This window comes from Schistocerca nitens, chromosome 3, assembly GCF_023898315.1.
Source record: "Schistocerca nitens isolate TAMUIC-IGC-003100 chromosome 3, iqSchNite1.1, whole genome shotgun sequence".
In the NCBI taxonomy this organism is placed as follows: domain Eukaryota; kingdom Metazoa; phylum Arthropoda; class Insecta; order Orthoptera; family Acrididae; genus Schistocerca; species Schistocerca nitens.
Window position 1 is genome coordinate 661532092 of NC_064616.1, and position 21636 is coordinate 661553727.

The following is a 21636-nucleotide window of genomic DNA, read 5'->3' on the forward strand; positions in this document are numbered from 1 at the left end:
CCCATTTCATCTTCATCTACATCCTCTTCCATTTCCATAATATTGTCCTCAAGTACATCGCCCTTGTATAGACTCTCTATATATTCCTTCCACCTTTCTGCTTTCCCTTCTTTGCTTAGAACTGGGTTTCCATCTGAGCTCTTGATATTCATACAAGTGGCTCTCTTTTCTCCAAAGGTCTCTTTAATTTTCCTGTAAGCAGTATCTATCTTACCCCTAGTGAGATAAGCCTCTACATCCTTACATTTATCCTCTAGCCATCCCTGCTTAGCCATTTTGCACTTCCTGTCGATCTCATTTTTGAGACGTTTGTATTCCCTTTTGCCTGCTTCATTTACTGCGTTTTTATATTTTCTCCTTTCATCAATTAAACTCAATATTTCTTCTGTTACCGAAGGATTTCTACTAGCCCTCGTCTTTTTACCTACTTGATCCTCTGCTGCCTTCACTACTTCATCCCTCAGAGCTACCCATTCTTCTTCTACTGTATTTCTTTCCCCCATTCATGTCAATTGTTCCCTTATGCTCTCCCTGAAACTCTGTACAACCTCTGGTTTAGTCGGTTTATCCAGGTCCCATCTCCTTAAATTCCCACCTTTTTGCAGTTTCTTCAGTTTTCATCTACAGTTCATAACCAACAGATTGAGGTCAGAGTCCACATCTGCCCCTGGAAATGTCTTACAATTTAAAACCTGGTTCCTAAATCTCTGTCTTACCATTATATAATCTATCTGATACCTTTTAGTATCTCCAGGATTCTTCCATGTATACAACCTTCTTTTATGATTCTTGAACCAAGTGTTAGCTATGCTCTGTGCAAAATTCTACCAGACGGCTTACTCTTTCATTTCTCTCCCCCAATCCATATTCACCCACTATGTTTCCTTCTCTCCCTTTTCCTACTCTCGAATTCCAGTCACCCATGACTATTAAATTTTCGTCTCTCTTCACTACCTGAATAATTTCTTTTATCTCATCATACATTTCTTCAATTTCTTCATCATCTGCAGAGCTAGTTGGCATATAAACTTGTACTACTGTAGTAGGCGTGGGCTTCGTGTCTATCTTGGCCACAATAATGAGTTCACTATGCCGTTGGTAGTAGCTTACCCGCACTCCTATTTTTTTATTCATTATTAAACATACTCCTGCATTACCCCTATTTGATTTTGTATTTATAACCCTGTAATCACCTGACCAAAAGTCTTGTTCCTCCTGCCACCGAACTTCACTAATTCCCACTATATCTAACTTCAACCTATCCATTATCCTTTTTAAATTTTCTAACCCACCTGCCCGATTAAGGGATCTGCCATTCCACGCCCCGATCCGCAGAACGCCAGTTTTCTTTCTCCTGATAACGACGTCCCCGCCCGGAGATCCGAATGGGGGACTATTTTACCTCCGGAATATTTTACCCAAGGGGACGCCATCATCATTTAACCATACAGTAAAGCTGCATGCCCTCGGGAAAAATTACGGCTGTAGTTTCCCCTTGCTTTCAGCCGTTCGCAGTACCTGCACAGCAAGGCCGTTTTGGTTAGTGTTGCAATGCCAGATCAGTCATTCATCCAGACTGTTGCCCCTGCAACTACTGCAAAGGCTGCTGCCACTCTTCAGGAACCACACGTTTGTCTGGCCTCTCAACAGATACCCCTCCGTTGTGGTTGCACCTACGGTACGGCCATCTGTATCGCTGAGGAACGCAAGCCTCCCCACCAACGGCAAGGTCCATGGTTGATGGGGGTAGGAATGACGCCAGTGGATAAAGCAGCGCTAGGGACCCTGGACTCTATTGTGAAGCTACTGGAGGTACTATTGGTACTATTCGCTGCGTGCAATGTACATACCCTCTCAGTTCAAAGAATTTCGAGACTGTATTAATCAATAATAGACAAAAGTTAAGATAGTGGTTTTAATTCTGCAAATGTTCTACATAGTCCCCCCGCCCCTCGACGATGCACAGAACATTCATACATCCATGTTATACTGTCAGAGAAAATCCTTCTTTGGGGTGTTGTTAAATCCGTGCGTCATACTAACTTTAATGTCGGTTATGTCGTCAAAGCTTCGGCCCTTCAAGTGAATTTCTCCACTTTATCGTTTTGTGGCAGGTTCGTATTGATTGATAACACAAAGTCCCGTCACACGTGATGATTTTTTCCAGAAATGAATTTGTCCGCGTTTTGTTTTTCAATCAAGTAGCAGCAGGAGTCCACGCGTCGTTTTCATTGGGGATTCAAGATGTATGGGAAGTATTTAGCACATATTTTTCGCTTCTTCAAGACATTCTCGAGGTTGAAACTTCCTGGCAGATTAAAACTGTGTGCCCGACGGAGACTCGAACTCGGGACCTTTGCCTTTTGCGGGCAAGTGCTCTACAGGAGAGCTTCTGTAAAGTTTGGAAGGTAGGAGACGAGATACTGGCAGAAGTGAAGCCGTGAGGACCGGGCGTGAGTCGTGCTTCGGTAGCTCAGATGGTAGAGCACTTGCCCGAAAGGCAAAGGTCCCGAGTTCGAGTCTCGGTCGGGCACGCAGTTTTAATCTGCCAGGAAGTTTCATATCAGCGCACACTCCGCTGCAGAGTGAAAATCTCATTCAGGAAACATTCTCGAGGTTGTCTTGAACAACTGAATCAGAGTTGTTGCTCCATCGCAATTGGTGACCTAACCATCTTGACAGGCTACGGCCGCACGTTCAGTACTTAACATTGCCTGCTAACAACTGACTGGTCGAATACGAATCTGTTGTTTACACTTGTTAGTTCAAGCTGCCATCGTAGTTACTGCACCAACGTCGCTTATACAGCAGGAATAAAATTAGCCTCGGAATTTTTGGACGGATTGTGTAACACGACGTATCAGTTGCTTCTTATAAGCAAGTATGATGACGTATAGGTTACGGATCTATCTTTTTACACAAGTGGTGGCCACCGTACTTGATTATTTCATGTGGTTCCTCTGAATCACTTGAAGCTCCCGTCTAGATGATTCCTTTAACTTACCACGGTCGATTTTCTCCCCATCTTTGTCCAACAGAACTAGTACTTCTCCTGTAATGAAGTCTATACCAATGGAACTTTGGCCCCAACCCTCCCTTCATTTCTTTTTGTATATATGGTGCAATGTTGTCAACAAATGGCCTGAAGAGCTGAAACCTGATGATGAAGGAAAGCTTTCAGATGTACGCTGAAAGGTTGCCAGGCCCATTTCATTTGACTGTCTCAACCGCAGCACAAGTAGAAATCGAGACTGATGACGCTGTACTGTGGTCCCTTTATACCCCAAACCAACCAACCATATAGACTACAACGTGTTGAGAGAAATCTTAGCCAGAGTGAAGGTAATTAGAAAAACACGAGGATTTACGCATTTCTCGTACTGGTGGAAGATAAGCAAAATTCTTAAGCGTGACGGTGGTAGCGTCAGAAACAATGTTCCCCAGATTGTACAAGAATTTACCAACGTTATTAACAAACCTTCAAACCAGATAGCTAAATATTTGTGTGTCTATACCATTGCAATACTAGTAAGAATTTTGATAAATGAATAGATAAGCAATATCTACTGCTAGTACGCGTTTTAGGCTCACCGGTAAACTCAAATATATGACAGTTGCCTGATGCTGCGTAGCGTACTGTACTTCGTACTATGATAGGCGCTGTCCTCAGAATACTTTTTGCTTTTTTTTTAAGGATACGCCACAGTAGCCACTTCCTTAGATCTGATTTTACCGAGGATGGAATTCAGTTGCCTGTAAACTTTGCGTGCACTGTACTTCTTCGGGTTTACCATTACATTGATCTCGATATCGTAACAAATATAGCACTCAAACTAGTTGGGAAACAAAGAGTAGACGAAATTCAACATGTTAAAAGGAAATGGAGAGGCATTCACATCAAGTGATTTAGGGAAAAAACAGGAATTCTAAGCGAGGGAAACTGGACTGAAGATAGCAACCGATTCCTTCGTCATTCGACTCCGCTTTTTTTTCAGTCTAGCATCGGGAAAGGAAGCAGGGACTGACTGAACGTTTAAGCCCACTTTGAGAAGAATTGAGGTATGAAAATAACTGATGTCTTTGTGTCATACGTTCATATCTGAAGATTATACTAGTGGAAATATGAAGAAAGTGGAAGCAGGGAAGTTCCGAATATCTTCGACGGCAACAGACTTATGTCTCAGGATAGTGTACGCTCAGGTAAGTAAGTAAATGAACACGTTTGACACTTTTAATCCCCTGTATAGGTCAACGACAGAAATTCAAAATTAAAGTAAAAAAAAAAGAAGCCATAACCAGCGGAAAAAATCATGCACAGCGTTTCCTGTGTAGATGCAATATGCTTCCGTGGGTCTGCCCATATGCAAAGTTGATCCCTAATCGTGTGTTGTTATACATTTCATTTGCATTGCTACGACCACATTACGGTGCAAAAACGCGGATGTAGTTAAAGAGCAGACACTGCATCAAGGTCGAGCATTTTAAGCCGAAAAGAACGGCGATGATGTTAACTGCAAGGCGAGACGTTCAACGTCGGCCCGTAGCTCTTGCTACCAACAATAATTTTACGGGGAATTGACACAGCTATCGAGAAATTTCATCTCTGTCCATTTCGTGGCAACTGCTTTTATTTAACGGTCTGTTGCACTTTACTACAAGAACCTTCGACTTTCCGTAACTCTTCTTCTATTCCTTAATGGTTATTTCATTCTGCATAGACAGTACAAACAAGAGTCCTGTCCACAGTCAATCCTCAGATCTATCAACATTTTGCTTTGAGTCACTTACGTAAGCTGTAAAGAGCAGTGGTTCCAAAATATTTCCAAGGAACTGCCACAGATTTGTTTTTTGCTTAAGTGGACACCGACAGTCAGTTAATGGGATCTTGAGTTAGAGACTTTCATTTCAGTTTTTCATTTACGTTTGAAAAAAGTTGTTTTGAGAGAAGAGAAATGATGTGGCTTTCGTGCGTTTGTATCCCTACAGTTTTCATGTTTCAAGCGATCCTTACCTTATTTAAGGTTTCTGAATCAAAGGTAGTTCTAATGAAGCTCTAAAACTTAATTTCTTTGTATTGCAAATTTCTTTGCACTAAAATGCCTATGTGTTGAACGAGTTTCTACATATTGCTCCCGGTCACGTATTTGTGAGTGACGCACCCAGAGCATTGATCTACTTTCATTCCACTGCGGAAATATGAAACAGTAGACATAGAAAAGACATTGCTTCAAAGCAGCTATCCTGCTGATTTTGCTTTAAACGAACAAGCAAGCCCATCTTTACTCCCAGTGCAAATAACTCACTCACGTCGGACTTAGTCCTAGCACAACTTTACTCTCGTTTCGAACCACCTGTATCCGTATTCATATAAGTTTACTCTTAAATATGTCTTTGCAACTTTTGAATACCTAGGAGTTTCTGTACAGAGTAATTTAAGATTGAATGCATACACAAAACTAGCTTTTGGGAGGCAGTCAGCAGACTTATATTTGTTGCGTGAATCCCAAGGGAATGTTATTCACGCACGAAAGAGGTTTGTTGTTTAATATTGTGACAATTTAATAACGACGAGCTTTGTAAGTGCATGAGTGTACGATATGACTGTTGGAGGTATACGCATGTTGTCTATAAAACGTTGGAGGATGCCCGTCCTTATTACATGTTTTAAACTAATGGATGTTTTGCATATTTTCAATATTTTCATCGAGTAACTTCTCACGGAATAGTACTGTGGATGATTTTACTCTTATTCCTTAAATAAAAACAACCTTTCCAATACTTTGATCGAGTTACATAGAGTACTTTTTAAATATAGATAAAAATAGATGCAAAATAATGGGCATTCAATTTAATTATCGAAATGCACTTCCTATTTCTTTATTTTTTCCACGAACGACATGTCTAACCATTATTGAGGAACTACACCGGAATATGGAATCGTAACGGGTGCAACATAGCAGTTCATTTATGATCTACTGATTTTTGATATCATTAATTGTGTCTTCACTCCCCAATTTTTTGTGTAAAAAGATGTGCTTCAAGGAGATGCCCTAGTGTTTCTGTTGTCCATGCAGTACGTTACTAATTTTAGAGATAATGTTTGTTATACCCTCAGACTTTTCGCAAACGAAATTATCAGTGATGAACTGCAGTCTGTAGTAAATTGAATAAATATGCAGCCAAAGGGCCAGAAGATATAAACAGAGATTCACACTCTCTGCCTTGGGAAAAAAAACGTAAGCCTCAGTTTAAAGCATCAATGATCCGCAACTGGTTCAAATGGCTCTGAGCACTATTGGACTTAACATCTGAGGTCTTCAGTCCCCTAGAACTTAGAACTACTTAAACCCAACTACCCTAAGGACATAACACACATCCATGCCCGAGGAATTCTAATTTATGAGGTTTGGTCCTATATCACGTAGCAATAACATAACGAAACGTACAAAGAAAGGCTACATGAAGGCGTTACAGGAACATTAAAAAAAGTGGTATCACAGACGGTTTTTCTTTGGATTTTTCCTAGAGCTCAAATATTCTTGCTGAAGCTAATGTCCGTCGTTTTTACGGCAGTACGGTCCTATAACTCTCCCTTGTAGTACGTCCGAATCTACTTTTCCGTCTGAAGAATTCGTTCCTAGGAACGGCATCCTGCGTTACACTCGCTATTTTACTGTCGCGAACGCCTGCTGACACACACTAATCAGTGGCCATCGTGGCGCTGTAACTGCTAGGGTGCGAGGTCACAAAGAGGGCACGAGAGCTCCCTCTGTAGCGAGGAAACAAGCGCGCCCGGCGTGGTCGTGCCAGCGGCCTTCAATTTCCGGGCCGCGAACTGCGCCGCCGCACAGCGCCTTCCTGCCAACCGCCATCCGTCACGTCGACAGCGCCCCGCACGTGTTTATACATGATAGATTCCAAACAGGCACTACGCTGGTCTCCCGCTGTTACGTGCCCGGATGGACTCCACGGACGTCGTACGAACAGTTGCCTTTTACAAATTGCCTTATGCCACTGGTCTCCTCGAACTTCCATCGTCTTTATAGCCTTATTGTCCTCTTTACTGTTATTTCATCTTCCCGCGCTCCATATGGGCAGGGGGGTGGGCGGTCAGCTGTACAAGCAATCCGCTCTTCAGCTCACTGACAACATAAAATTGAATGAGACGAAAAACAAGAAACACATAGTGGAGAGATTTGCACTGAATTTAAAACCTTTTAAGGGTGAAAAAATTGGAAGTTTTTAGATATATGCGATGGTACTTAAAAACAGTAATAATGAAAAGTAAATGGAAACATAATAAGTGCACATTTAAAACATGGACCGGCCGAAGTGGCCGAGCGGATCTAGGCGCTACAGTCTGGAACCGCGCGACCGCTACGGTCGCAGGTTCGAATCCTGCCTCGGGCATGGATGTGTGTGATGTCCTTAGGTTAGGTTTAAGTAGTTCTAAGTTCTAGGGGACTGATGACCACGGCAGTTAAGGCCCATAGTGCTCAGAGCCATTTGAACCATTTAAAACATGTTGCTGAAACATAGATATTTAAAAGAAGCAACTTCCTGTCACTAGAAATTGGAAGGACCTGCCATGGGTTAGTGTGTCAGTTGGTGCAGGGGAAATGGTTTGCCGGTGAGGATGGCAGGAATTTGGTGGTACAAGAATGAAGGACTGGTGCATAGCAGCGATGGGGTAGGAGTGGCTGTTGGGCCAGAAGAGGGCATGAAGTAGAGGGGGAAATATGTAACACTAACAGTTGTTGGGGAAAGGGGGTGGCGAAAGAAAGGCAAATGGAGAAGAAAGGGGTAAGGAAATGTGGAGAGGTAGAGGAAGCCCCGATAAGGTGGACTCGGTGGGGAGGACCTATAGCTGGTGGTATGGGAAAATGTTGGGGCAGAGTTCATCATCTGGGAGGGGAAGATGATCGATGTTTCGTTGGGAGAGCATGTGGAGGGTGTGGAAGTGCACGGTTGGTGGGATGTGTTGGTAAAGGCGCGGCAGCATATGAGGACTGGAAAGTAGAGGGGAAACAATAGGATTATTGGAGTAAGATAAACGGATGCGGAAAGCGAGGTGGAGTGCATGGCGTTCCAGGATCTGGAGGGACTGATAGAACTTGGGTGGGGCGGGGATCCATGCAACATTCACAGAACAAAGGATGGGACGGATCAAGGATTTACAGGTGTGGAGGGGTGCAACCCCCAAGTTCGGCCAGTTAGTAGTTTTAGTCTATTGTGGGCTTTCTGTTGAATGGTTATTAGCTGAGGTTCCCACGTCAGTTTGCCGGTCGATTGTTAATACAAGATATTTTCTGTCTTAAAGTTCGCGTTCGTGTTGCATTACTAGAATTACAAAAAACAGAAATGCATTCAACTTAATTACTGCTAATAATAGTACAGTAAAAAACAGAAACTGACACAACATTAAGAAATTCAGGTCACTGGATAAAACAGCTGATCTGGAGGGAGTGATGGAGCTGGTACCATGCGGTCATATAAGCCTTCACCATGGCTAAGGACCTTGTGAAAATAGCTGCACTCCCCGTGGGCGCTGCAGTCACAGGGTACTTTGAACCTTCGGCTGGACTTCAGTGTGGTGGTACGAGTAAGCAGAAATGTATTGTGACTTTAAGGACACAGACTGAACATTATATATTCTTCGGAGCGTACACACAGTATTTGTTAGTCGTAATTGTACTATCTACACATACCATTTCACGTGAAGGAAAATGGTGAAGAGTTGAGCAGCGTTTAATTGAAGAAATATGTTCGAGAAAGGAAGCAATATTACCTTTCATAGGTGCGTGGATATTTTTAGATATATTGTATCTTAATTCACTTGCATGTTAAATGTGCCTAAAACATGATATTAACGTAACTAACATGGATTTATTTGCAGATTTCCTGTTTCAAAATCACAGCTTTCAGAAAAATGGCCGGCCGGGGTGGCCGAGCGGTTCTAGGAGCTACAATCTGGAACCGCGCGACCGAAACGGTCGCAGGTTGGAATCCTGCCTCGGGCATGGATGTGTGTGATGTCCTTAGGTTTGTTAGGTTTAAGTAGTTCTAAGTTCTAGGGGACTGATGACCTCAGAAGTTAAGTCCCATAGTGCTCAGAGCCATTTGAGTCAGGAAAATGGTTAAGTGCTCTTAGGAGGAAGATTTCTGGTCGACAGAAAACCAGTTTCTATGTTCAGAATATTTCGAGGTAAGTTGTTTCTCTGCGAACTATGTAAATTGTGGAAGTCTGACAGATGGTGCTGCTCCCTCTGTTCTTTTTCCGAACTATATACAGCGGAAGGTAAATTACTTGTTTAAATCATATGCACTATCGTATTTTATTTTAACTGCTGATCTTTAAAAGCACTGGGATACAAGCAACAGGAGATTTCGTGCCTAAGTTTACCACCACAGTGGACGCTATTCAGTTTGTTCGCCGTTCACGGTAGACCACTTACGGGATTGCAGGGCCTTGGTCGTGGTAATGATGTAGTGAGTATGGGCCAATCGAATTAGCACGAGGCGGATAGACGTGGAGTCGTGACAGTGGTAGAATGCAGCTATCGTGTTTGAAAATGCACGGGACCACAATGTGATTTATCAGCGCAGACTGTTCAACATGGATACGAGAATACAACATGGCGTAAGAACGTTGGTCGCAAAGAGTGTGTGTGTGGAGCGTGTAGATCAGATCAGAGGTGGTTTTGTGACGTTTTGGATTTGTTTTTCGTACAATAACTTGGGCATACTCATATTCAGGCTACCGTTGGCACGTGTTGTCCTTTCTTCCACATCTTCGTGAGGAGTATGCTGTGGACTTCCTTGTCTTCCAAGGTGACGAAAACGGTGTTCATAGAAAGCACGCACACTTTGCTGGTTTGACGAACGTTCAGGCACGCTATACCAAAAAAATGGTTCAAATGGCTCTGAGCACTATGGGACTTAATATCTATGGTCATCAATCCCCTAGAACTTAGAACTACTTAAACCTAACTAACCTAAGGACAGCACACAACACCCAGTCATCACAAGGCAGAGAAAATCTCTGACCCCGCCGGGAATCGAACCAGGGAACCCGGGCGTGGGAAGCGAGAACGCTACCGCACGACCACGAGCTGCGGACACTCTATACCATCTCGACTCGCTCGCTAATTCAGCTGATCTCAATACCATAGAAAATTAGAACATCGGGTGAACTGCAGCAATCAAGATCCTGGGAATTTTGTAGCTCTGCGGGTTCCAGTCGTCGATGAACGGCTGCAACTGGATACGACATACCTGAAGAAACTTGTGAACTCTCTTCGGCGACGAACTGCGACCATTATGAAGGTTGGAGGCGTTGTTACACAGTGTTAGCGCCATGTCTCCTGGGGTGAATAATATTTTGAGCTTGTAAATATGGAATGGTGCCAGTTAGGTGCGTTATCGAGACTCCTGTAAGGTTACAGTTGTTTACTTCAGTGAAGCTATTGTGTTATTCTAAACATAAATGAGTACATGTGTTCCGATGAGTAATACCAATGGGGACGCATGCGCTAGCACGAGCCACTTAACATGTTCCAAAATGCCGCGGATGAAAATGGGATTCTTCAAGAGCTCATATTTCGAGTTGTCTTGGAGATAGAACAAATCGGTTTGTTCTTTTTGCATTAGATGTGGTACCGGTGGGGAATATTATAAATTCATATAACATTTTTGTTTACATTTCATTTTACAGCAGGATGTGGAAACAGATAAAAGGTATTTAAAAGACTACCAAAATATAAATTTATTATAAATTTCTGCTATATACTAAACTGGTAGAGGCTGTTGTGTAAACACAGAATGGGCTGAAATTATGCCCGTTAAAAATTCACCCAACGGAAGCAATACTCATAATAGCTAAACTGGCGTTCGGTGGGTCAATGCTCATGAAAACGTATCTCTAAGATGAATACTACAATGTTGCCAAGAAATATTGCTTTTCACGGGAGAGGGAGTTTATATTCAGTGTCAGAGAAGTTTATCAATGTATACTATAGCAGTGTTGGCCCAAATCCATATAACGCAACACACACGCACACGAAGACATAGTAAAGAACTGGCGCAATGGCACGACGACCGACAGCAGTGTAAAACTGCGTCATCATGGAGTTGCTCCAGATACGCGCACACCACACTACACGTGATAAGTTGCTGGTAATTCTTGGCGTGCCGCTAGCTTGCGATCACGGGAAAGGCTCTAGCTGGGCCGACGAATGACGGAACATGATCTTTTGTGATGAATCGTATTCATGTACTGGGCGCAAAATCTGTCCGTGATCGTTTCCAACGTCTGTGATTACTGAGAGTATGATGAAAAGTTTACTGGCACAGTTCGAAAACAAGTGATTGTTACTTTGATGGGAAATGGTATGTTAGAACAAAATGGTTACTGTACTCATAATGCTGCCTTTTTCCGAAGCTCAGAAAGAAACTTTTACAGTAACTGTTAGACTCCTACATTACAGCTCCATCGAACATGTGTGCTAAACAACAGTTAGAAAACTTTCACCATCCATAGAGAACGGTGGTACAACTTGCCTTGGCAGTGTACGGAGTTTAACTTTTGCCTCAACAATTGATCGAGACCATTATTGACTCGACACTCCGCTTAGGTCAGCAATGAATTACAGCCTACCTTGGTAGGCAAAGTCGCTAGGGCACACGCTTGTACCAATAATAGTTTGATTGAATCCTAGAAACTGAAGATATTTTCGTGACAAGTATTTGGCATCACAAAGAGAACAGAGAGCATAAAGCTCCAGGACGCCAGATTTTGAAGCAACGTCCAATGTTTCGCTCGAAAACTATGTTCTGTGTCTCTTGGAGTGAAGACATGTGCCATTATTATTGGTGCATCGGTCTCATACGCAAGATAACAAATACACACTTTATATTTCGTAGCAGGCTGTAGTGTTCAGACTTTTTTTTATTTAGTTGTGGCTTATGGAGGCCATACCGTGTCTTGAAATCTGTCCAAATGTGCACAGCGAGAAATTTGAAAGTATCAAAATTGTATAGCAGCTTTAAGTGTCATTTACGTGATCCTGGAGCATTTAAGGAAATGTGTGCCGTTACGGAAAAGTAATTATGAGATGTGAATATTTATCAGTAATTTAGTAATTACTGATTCAGGATGCAATATACTCGTAGCTTCCAATAGCTTCTCAGGCGTGTTGTAGCTACAAAAATTAATGTAATCATATAAAATTTTTTGTGTGGAGCAATGTTTGACAAGAATAGTTCAAATGGCTCTAAGCACTATGGTACTTAACATCTGAGGTCATCAGTCCCCTAGACTTAGAACTAGTTACACCTAACTAACCTAAGGACATCACACACATCCATGCCAGAGGCAGGATTCGAACCTGCGACCGTAGCAGCAGCAGCAGCGTGGTTCCGGACTGATGCGCCTAGAACCTCTCGGCCACAGGGGCCGGCTATTTGACAAGAATGCAAGCTATACGTATACCGCAAAAGTAATTTTTGTATATGAACGGCTGATCATTTTTGTGTTACCTTGGTGTACACCAACCAGTTCTCATAGTATCAGAAGTATAAAGGAGGTCTCAAAACACTTAGGAGCAAATTCTCCAAAGGTGTCTTGCTTAGCACTTTGAATGAATAATTAGAAAGTATCTAACAACAGATTTTACTCTCAGTAACAGGTTACTTCATAGACACACAGACGCTGACATTCCTACAACTATTATTTAGCGCGTGAGGTAAAATTAAGGATTAACTTCACTGATCAGTTCCATTAACGTAAATTAGACGACAGAAAGAGCGACTGCAGTAGTCTACGTTTTGAGCGCAACTTTATAACAAAGTTGTTAGAGAAAGTAATTTCGAAAAATTGCTCGTGAAAGACAGCACGAAATTGACAGAGTAACTTGGCCGCAAGGGTTCTTTCGAGCCGAGTTGCCGCGAATCCGATAATTAGCACGGCAGCGTGTCCACCTAGATAACAACAGTTCCCCTCGGGGGACAACAGCTACGTATCTAGAGTCGCCTGCAGACCTGCACACAAGACGCAGCACTTCAGAACAAAGCATGGGTGGTGGTTATATTCTCTCACTCTAATCGAAAGTATTTCCTATTGCAACAGTGATATCAGAAAATACGTTCTTTCAAAGTTACGACAGAGCAGTAGAAAAAAAGCTTTAAGGTCCGAGAGAAAGGGCAGTAACTTCATCGATGCAGGCACCGATATTAGTTGACAGGTAGTAGATGTTACGGAAATACGAGTGCCTCTTATTCATAACCTAGGACATATCTGTCTTTGAAACTTTTATATACGAGGTGGTCTCAGTATGTCTATGAAAAATGGTATTAATAGCCACGAGCGATCGACTGAAGGGCCCACGTTCCAGTAACTTTGTACCTGCTACGCTATGGGTTTAGATGCGTAGGCGCCTGCATACATTTTTCTGTTATTAAAAAACTTTAGACGCCTTTACTATAAGGCGTGTATTATTTATTGTCAAGAGCGCCACCCTTTCCCCCTCTTCGCTTTCAACGTCCAGCGGGTCCACGTTAAAATTTAAAGGATCCGTTCATGTAGCCCTTTTCACAAATTAGAAGCGAAAAGGAGAGTTTAACACTTGGCTATGCAAAACTTAGTTATCTACGTGCTCCTAACGACTCTATTTAATGTTTGTCCCACGCACATACGCTCATAAGTTTTTGACGTAGTTCATAAAAAAAGTAACGCCCTCCTCTGTATTCGCAGGAGAATTCACTTCCAGCTATTACCGGATACGATTTTCTCACAAATCCCCCAGTGTCTGGAGTTAGCCTTTACTTCCTTTCAGTTTCACTGGATTGATTTCAACAAAGCGATATCACTGTTTTACCTGCACCAGTCACTGAAGTTGGGTACAAAGTGAGGAGACATTTTGACGCCCTCCACCTGCTTTCGACAGTTAAATATGAATAGTTTCAATAATTTGCTAGTTCTCCATTTTCACAGTGTGAATAAAAGGTTTGAAAATCGAACACCGGTGTATGTAGCTTGAAATCGATGCCATACTTCGCACACTGGCCTCTTGCTTTATACTAGACAGTTTCTCAAATGCACGAAAGCAATGCCATCAGTCGGCTTAAAAAGTGCAAGAGATTCTGGCTCAGGAATTTAGGTAGGTGAAATCGGTCGTATTGTACCAGTAATGTTTTGCAGATGGCTTGTTGAGGAATTTAGAGCAAATCAAATCCTGCATCCCCTATAGTTTTATTAATATGGGGAAAATACTTATGGCTCGATAGTAGATGCATGTACAAAGTGTATTTAATTATTTACGTTTTATCTCTTATATCACTTACAGTGAGATCAACCTAAATTACTTAAGGAACAATAATTTTATTTATAGCATCCAATTTTTTGTTACCTCAAACATATTTAGGCATTTTTCCGCCATTACGTACGAAAGACTACATAAAGAAAGGGAAAATGGTAGTTACAAGAGACTAGAGATCAAAACAATCGTAATTACGTTATCAAATCTAGTACTTCTACAAGCTTTACTATGTTTTAGACCACGTTCACAGCACATATAACAACTATACTGATGTTTATTCTGCGGCTCAATTACTCTCAGAGCGAAAACACGTTTGCTATCTGTCTGCCATACATTTTTATGATTTTGTACTTATTTACACGTTGCGACACACAGTCCAATAGATCTTGACGATGAATTCACTTAACGAAGTCTTAATTATATCCAACATGTAACTAATATTATTTCGATCATTTTTAATCTGAAATTGGCATGGCATGATGTTGTTTACGGTTTGGTCTTTCTAACTTTCTATGCATTTGCACAAATATTTTTTCAGTCTCTTATTTGATAACGACTTAAGGCCGAATCCACGATACTAATATAGAATAAAGAAGTTTGTACAGTCAGATGACGGAAATATCATTGAGTCAGAAAAGATTTGTTTCGCAGTGTCGATGAAGTGCTCATAGCTCTTGCCTACGCATTCTAGAGCCCATGGCTCTGAGCACTATGGGACTTAACATCTGTGGTCATCAGTCCCCTAGAACTTAGAACTACTTAAACCTAACTAACCTAAGGACATCACACACATCCATGCCCGAGGCAGGATTCGAACCTGCGACCGGAGCGGTCCCGCGGTTCCAGACTGAAGCGTCTAGAACCGCACGGCCAAACCGGCCGGCTTAGAGCCCATGTTTACTCGGCTTTTCTGCTTCGAACGGTAGTTTCTGTCATATTCCTGAATACCGACCATTCCTCCTGGGACAGCCCTGTATATTCGCATAACAATCGTGGGATTCCGACCAACGCGAGCAGCAATATCACGTAGCGACGAACCGCAGTTCCGATAGATCACTATCCTGCCGCTGCCGAATCCCGACACGTGCTGGCAGACGTTTCTCCTCTTTACACGACGCATAACACGATCTTCTCACGAACAAACAACACCAAAACCCAATTTCCGAATGACAAAGCCGCTGCCTAGTCTTCCCTTATATACAGAATGTAGGTGGAGTTAGTCCTACGTGCTTTGTGCAGTTGCACTCAGGTACTAATGAACTGCATATTCAAGCATGTAGTGCACTTCATGCCTATTTGACTTTTATTACACGCTGTCTTCATGGTGTCGCAATTTTAATGGCGAGCATCGTATTTTCTGTTGCGAGCTTGCCCGCATCTCGTGGTCGTGCGGTAGCGTTCTCGCTTCCCACGCCCGGGTTCCCGGGTTCGATTCCCGGCGGGGTCAGGGATTTTCTCTGCCTCGTGATGGCTGGGTGTTGTGTGCTGTCCTTATGTTAGTTAGGTTTAAGTAGTTCTAAGTTCTAGGGGACTTATGACCACAGCAGTTGAGTCCCATAGTGCTCAGAGCCATTTGAACCGTTTTTTTGTTGCGAGCTTGTGGCTTTGCTCGTGACACGTGCTTATCGTGATCGCTTTGTTTGCGCCCGCCGTTGGTGGAACTAAAATGCGTGGAAGTAATACATTTGTCGCGAAAGCCCGATTGCATTTCAGTATCGCTAGGCCGCGTGGAATAATAAACGTCACACCTTACGTTTAGGTGGAGGACTTAAGACTCTGATCGATGCTAGACATGAGTCTTTGCACTAACGAAAATAGAACCGGTAAAGAGATGACATTTTACCGTGTGCACCATTTTCTACACAAATACATTATGTACCCAACTTCATCGGGAAGAGAAAATAAACGGGGCTCTGTCTGACATTACGCTATGAGTCCGACTGCGTAGAGAGATAAAGTCAGCTCATTGATGTATTTCTCTGTTTGAATAATTAACATAGCTAACTGAATGATTTAAAAATAAAAAGTACGGGCTTCACGTCAGAGAAGGTGTATTGGTATTTCATGTGTATAGGTCATAGGACTAGGAACGTCATGAAAGAACAGCTAATCACCTCTTCTGTAGGCCCAAGAAGTTAAGTAGTAGGGACTGCCAAACTCTAAAGCTTGCTGAAAAAACAAGTGTGATACCCTAGTCAGCTACCCTACTGCGGTTTAGGTTCGTAAGTCGGTGTAAGAAAGGTTCATCTAGAGATTTTTATGCTCATTTCTCTGACTAAAAACCATTGATACAAGAACAGGTTACAAGATTGCTTGTAATAATTGGCGAATGAAGTGAAAGCTGTAGGTTTTAGTGAAATAGTGAGTCAGTAGCCCACTTCTTTGGTCTCTAACTAGCGTCGTTGCTTCGTGAACTCTGTCGCTACATGACTAGGATCGCCCAGTGAAGATGGGGTGCCGGCCGAAGTGGCCGCGCGGTTCTGGCGCTGCAGTCTGGAACCGCGAGACCGCTACGGTCGCAGGTTCGAATCCTGCCTCGGGCATGGATGTGTGTGATGTCCTTAGGTTAGTTAGGTTTAACTAGTTCTAAGTTCTAGGGGACTAATGACCTCAGCAGTTGAGTCCCATAGTGCTCAGAGCCACTTGAACCACTTGAAGATGGGGTGGCTTCTAACTCTGCTATTACCCTGTGTCTCATACAAATGTTTAGCTCACAGAATCGGGTTTCGTGTGGTATGTCCTCTAAATTCTGTTCACTACAACGTAATTCGTGAAATACTACATTTGACTTTCATTTGTTTGAAAGCTAGTTGTATGGATCATGTCTGAAGGCAAAAAGGAAAAAGAAAGATAGTTACGCTGATGTCTCATTGACATATATGAATCTCTTATACTCGTGTGCAAAACTTAAGGATGAAAATAACTTTCGCATGATGTGTCACTGATAAGTAACATAGTTCGATAAAACTTGGAGCATACATGGCAACGATGTATAGAACAGAAGGCAACTAAAAGAAATATGCAATGAGACGTGGGAAAACGACACTTTTATTCAAGGATATCAGTTTATATTATAATATAAAAAACAGTAATTGTTACTAGTGATATGCTATTCATATTAAGGAACGAACAGTAATAGCTGTCCGAATCCTTTTAGTCACAGAGAATGCTTTTTAATTCTATTCTTGCGGTAGCAGTAACTGATAAAATTTGTATGTTCGACACTTAGTTCTGTCTAACGTTAAACTTCAACTTTCGTTATTCCATCGAACGGCCTGGAGAATAATTTTACCTCGAAGAAATTGACCGCGCTAAAAGTTGTAGACAATGACGTAATTTCCTCATGATGTTCATTGGTTTTTCTGAAAGTCACGACAGCCGGAGATACTGGAGATAAGAGAACAAACTTTATTACGCCGTTATGCTATGGTGCAAGTTATAGTTTACTCTATTTTAACTGCTACACAGTAATTTCAGTATAAGTAAGTTACTAGTGGGTGAAAACGCCACTTGAAGCAGTAAGAGCTTCTGCTTGGCGCGGTAGTGGCTAGAAGTAGTTCCGCATCTGCTCCTTGTCTGTCGAACTGCTTGAAGTGATCGGAGCGGTGGTTATGGCTGGAGTTGTCCTGGACACTTGGCACTCAAGTTTCATTGGTTTTCAATAAAAACCTTATCGGGTGACTAACAGACCAAGGAAAAAAACCATATCCGCACTATGAGGAAGCCCTATTTCCAAAACTGTTATTTAACCTGCGCTTCTTGTTAAAATGCTCTTTGCTACTAACGTCCTCCACCGTGCAAGATGGTGCAGTGGTAAGACGCACTGGACTCGAATTCGGGACAACGCTGATTCAAAGTGCCGTCCGGCCATCAAAATTTCTGTGATTTCCCTAAATCACGCGATGTAAATGCCGGGATGATGCTTAAATCAAGCTTTTGCTACGTCTCTAACGATCTCGTCAACGTCGTGACGTTTGAACTCTATTTTTCTGTATATATACAACGCTCTCTGTTTATACAGTATCAGATCAAAAATAAATGGACATCTATTTGTGGACACTAACATGGCGCATGTTCACATTTTGCCTCTACTTCGTCTTGACCTTCGATGGGGACACTTCTAATGAGGTATTTGTATGTCTGTGGAGGAATGGGACCCCATCCCATTCCTCTTCAAGAGACGAAACCAGACAAAATTGTGGTTTTGGAGGCTGGGGTCTCCAGCGAAGTTGACGTTCTAACTCATCCAAAAAGTATTCCACTGGGTTCAGGTCGCAACCCTGGGCAGATCAGTCCACTTCAGGACCATAATTCACCACAAGCCATTCTCTCATAGATACTGCTTCATGACATGGTGCATTGTCATACTGATAAACGCAAAAATCGTCTCCAAACTGTTCCTCTTCTGCACGTTGTGCACAATTCTGTAAAATGTGTTCATTTCGCGTTTTCTTAAGCGTAATAAAGAGACCACAGCCAAACCACGATTAACACCTCCACAACGTAACACCATCCCCTCCGTATTTTACTCACGAAAAACACCCCCATACCGTAACACATTTGTCCTCTGTATTTTACTGTTGACACTCCATATAATAGCACATAATGTACTGCAGAAACTCGCCAAATCCAAACACTTTCATAGTATTGCCAAAGGGAATAGCGTGATTCACCATTCCTAATCACTTATTCACAATCGTCCACCACTTCAAGCGTCGCTTGCCACTAACCACAGAAATGTACGGCTTATGTGTAGCTGCTCAACCATCGTGCCTCATTCTTTTCAACACCCTACGCACAGTCACTGTGCTACTTGGACGCCGATAACACTTTAAATCTCACGAGTTACTCCTTCCGCTGACTGCATGTGATTTTTACAAGTCTCCACAATGCTCGACGGCCCATGTTCATCAGTGCGTGAGATGTGCCTCGTCTTGGGTTAGCTGCAGTTGTTACATCGAGTTTCCACTTCAAAACCACACCACCAACAGTCAGTTTGGCGGCTTTAGAAGGGTTTAAATGTCCGCAATGGATTTGTTAATCAGGTGACATCCACGTTCGAAGTGACTGAGCTCTTCTGACGGTCGCATTCTGCTGTTATTGCTTCTTTACCTGCAAGACAATACTCCCTCCTCCTTTTATACTGGTGGGCCCTGCTCCTGTGTCATCTAGTGGGCAATTCCGCATTGCATTGGGGTGTTTGAATAACTTTTGTCAGATAGTTTAGTTGCGTGCAGGGTGTACGATAACTCGACAGTATAGAGTATGTCCATTAGCAATACGAGACGGTGATGGTAGTTTGCCATGTTTTACACTGGCGTGTACTGAAGCGTTCCGTGCCACGTTGTCAAGGTGTACATCCTTCAGATGGCCAATAACTCCACGGCCATACTACTGTGATGGCGACTTCTCAGTAGGGAGTCCAGCTTTTCACATCTAAGAAATATTTCCACAATCATTGGTTGTCAAGGTGTTTTCTTGTATTAAAGCAATTTATAGCACAAAAGGACCAAAAGAAGGGATCGTTTGATAGGACATATTCTGAGACATGAAAGAATCGTCAGTCTTGTAATGGAGGGAAGTGTGGGAGTTAAAAATTGTAGTGGTAGACCAAAACTTGAATACATAACCTCGTTCAGATTGATGTGAGCTGCTCTAGTTATGCAGTGGCGGAGAGAGTTACTCAGGATAGACTAGTATGGAGTCTGATTTGATCCATTATAAATGGTACTGAAAGCCTGCAACTTTGAAAATAATAGGTTTGTTTATAAATAACTCTTCTGCTACCAGTCACGATTTTCTTTATTTTATTTTTCGCACGACGCTTTTCTGGAAATGATTCCCATTTTCAAGTGCGTTTTTTGTATTTGTTATGTCATTCCTATGTGATGTTGTCGGTGTGTGAGATTCTGCTTCATTTCGTTGACTTTAAGTTTCTTTATGGTCCATTTGTGCAGTCTCACACACACTAAACATCACACACAACTTGTTGTACAATTTTAAACACCGAAAATATTTTACACCAACAAAACAGTTTCACAGACAAGGAAACTTAAAGTCAACGAAATGAAGCAGAATCTCACACATCGACAACAGCACATAGGACTGACATAACAAACACAGAAAACGTACTTGAAAATGGGAATCATTTCCCGAAACGCGTCGTGCGAAAAATAAAATAAAGAAAATCGTGACTGGTAGCAGATGAGTTGTTTATAAACAAGCCTATTGACTAGTATGGAGATTTGTAGCAAATCAGTCGTCGGACTGAAGACTGCAACAGTGCATAATGGCAACGTAGACTATAAAAGTAAGTAATAGGTAAAGCCAACTACAGCATTAGACTGTATTTCACAAAGTGTTTCTATCTTATTAACATAAATGCGTGCATCATTTTCCAATTTGAAATTCTTACACACTATCATTGGTATGCATCAAAGCTAGCTGATGGTTTCTAACGTTTTGATCGTCTTCATTTACAGCTGTTCCATTGAAACCAACTGAGACATCACGTGCAGACGGGCTTCATCGCAGCGGTAAGTGAATACATCCGTTCTCATCTGCGGCTTAGCTCAGTGTTTATATGCATTCCAGCTTCTATGGACCATTTAGCTATGATGCAACTGTGGTAAAAACGTGTATTCATACAGTGGAAAATTGCATCAGTGACACGTCAATGAAGCTCAGTTCATCTCGCGCTTCATACTTGCGAATTGTCGCAGAGAGATCCTTAGAACGCAGATAGTTCTCATTTTTTATCACCGACGGACAAACTACAACCAGCCAAACATCAGAGTGAATAGTCCTTTTTAGCACAACTAGTTTCGCTCCTAGGTCTATCTGGTTAGGGTGACCTGCTGTAGTTTTTCTTCATTGCGGCCTTCTCATGCCATCAGGGATAAACTGTTCCGTTTCTTTTGTCTTCTGGGGCGCTATGGGCGTTCAGTTTGCGTTACAGCGGCGGAGCGATCCGCCCTCTGCATTTCACGTCAGACTAAAACGAGCTGCATTTCTAATTTCATAGCGTCCAGTTTTAAGCTACCTGAGGGAATGAACGAGGAATTACTGACGTGCCTAAAGGATGGATTACGGTGATCGTGTCCATTCAGACAACACAAAGGGCTCGCTGGAAAGATGGGAGCCGACGAGCTTCCGCAGCCTGTCGGCAGAGAACATGAGCAGCCCGACCTCTGTGCGTGTGCTCAAGGACGCTATTTACTCGTACGTCCAGTCCAGCTGCGGGGTCTGCACCGAGCACGGTATTAATGTCATCTGCCAACTACGAGCTGCCTAGTTAGCCATCGTTTACAGCAACACAACA

General features: G+C 42.4%; 1 protein-coding gene across 5 annotated transcripts in view; it reads left to right on the forward strand.

The window, feature by feature from the left end:
* The window catches only part of LOC126248622 (protein O-linked-mannose beta-1,2-N-acetylglucosaminyltransferase 1-like), a 2277756-nt gene that overhangs the window by 820202 nt on the left and 1435918 nt on the right, over positions 1–21636 (forward strand). For all 5 annotated transcript variants that reach the window (XM_049949790.1, XM_049949788.1, XM_049949787.1 and 2 more), the window contains one exon: positions 20798–20851. The gene's annotated coding sequence lies outside the window, so the exon portion shown is untranslated. The remainder of the gene's footprint in view (positions 1–20797; positions 20852–21636) is intronic.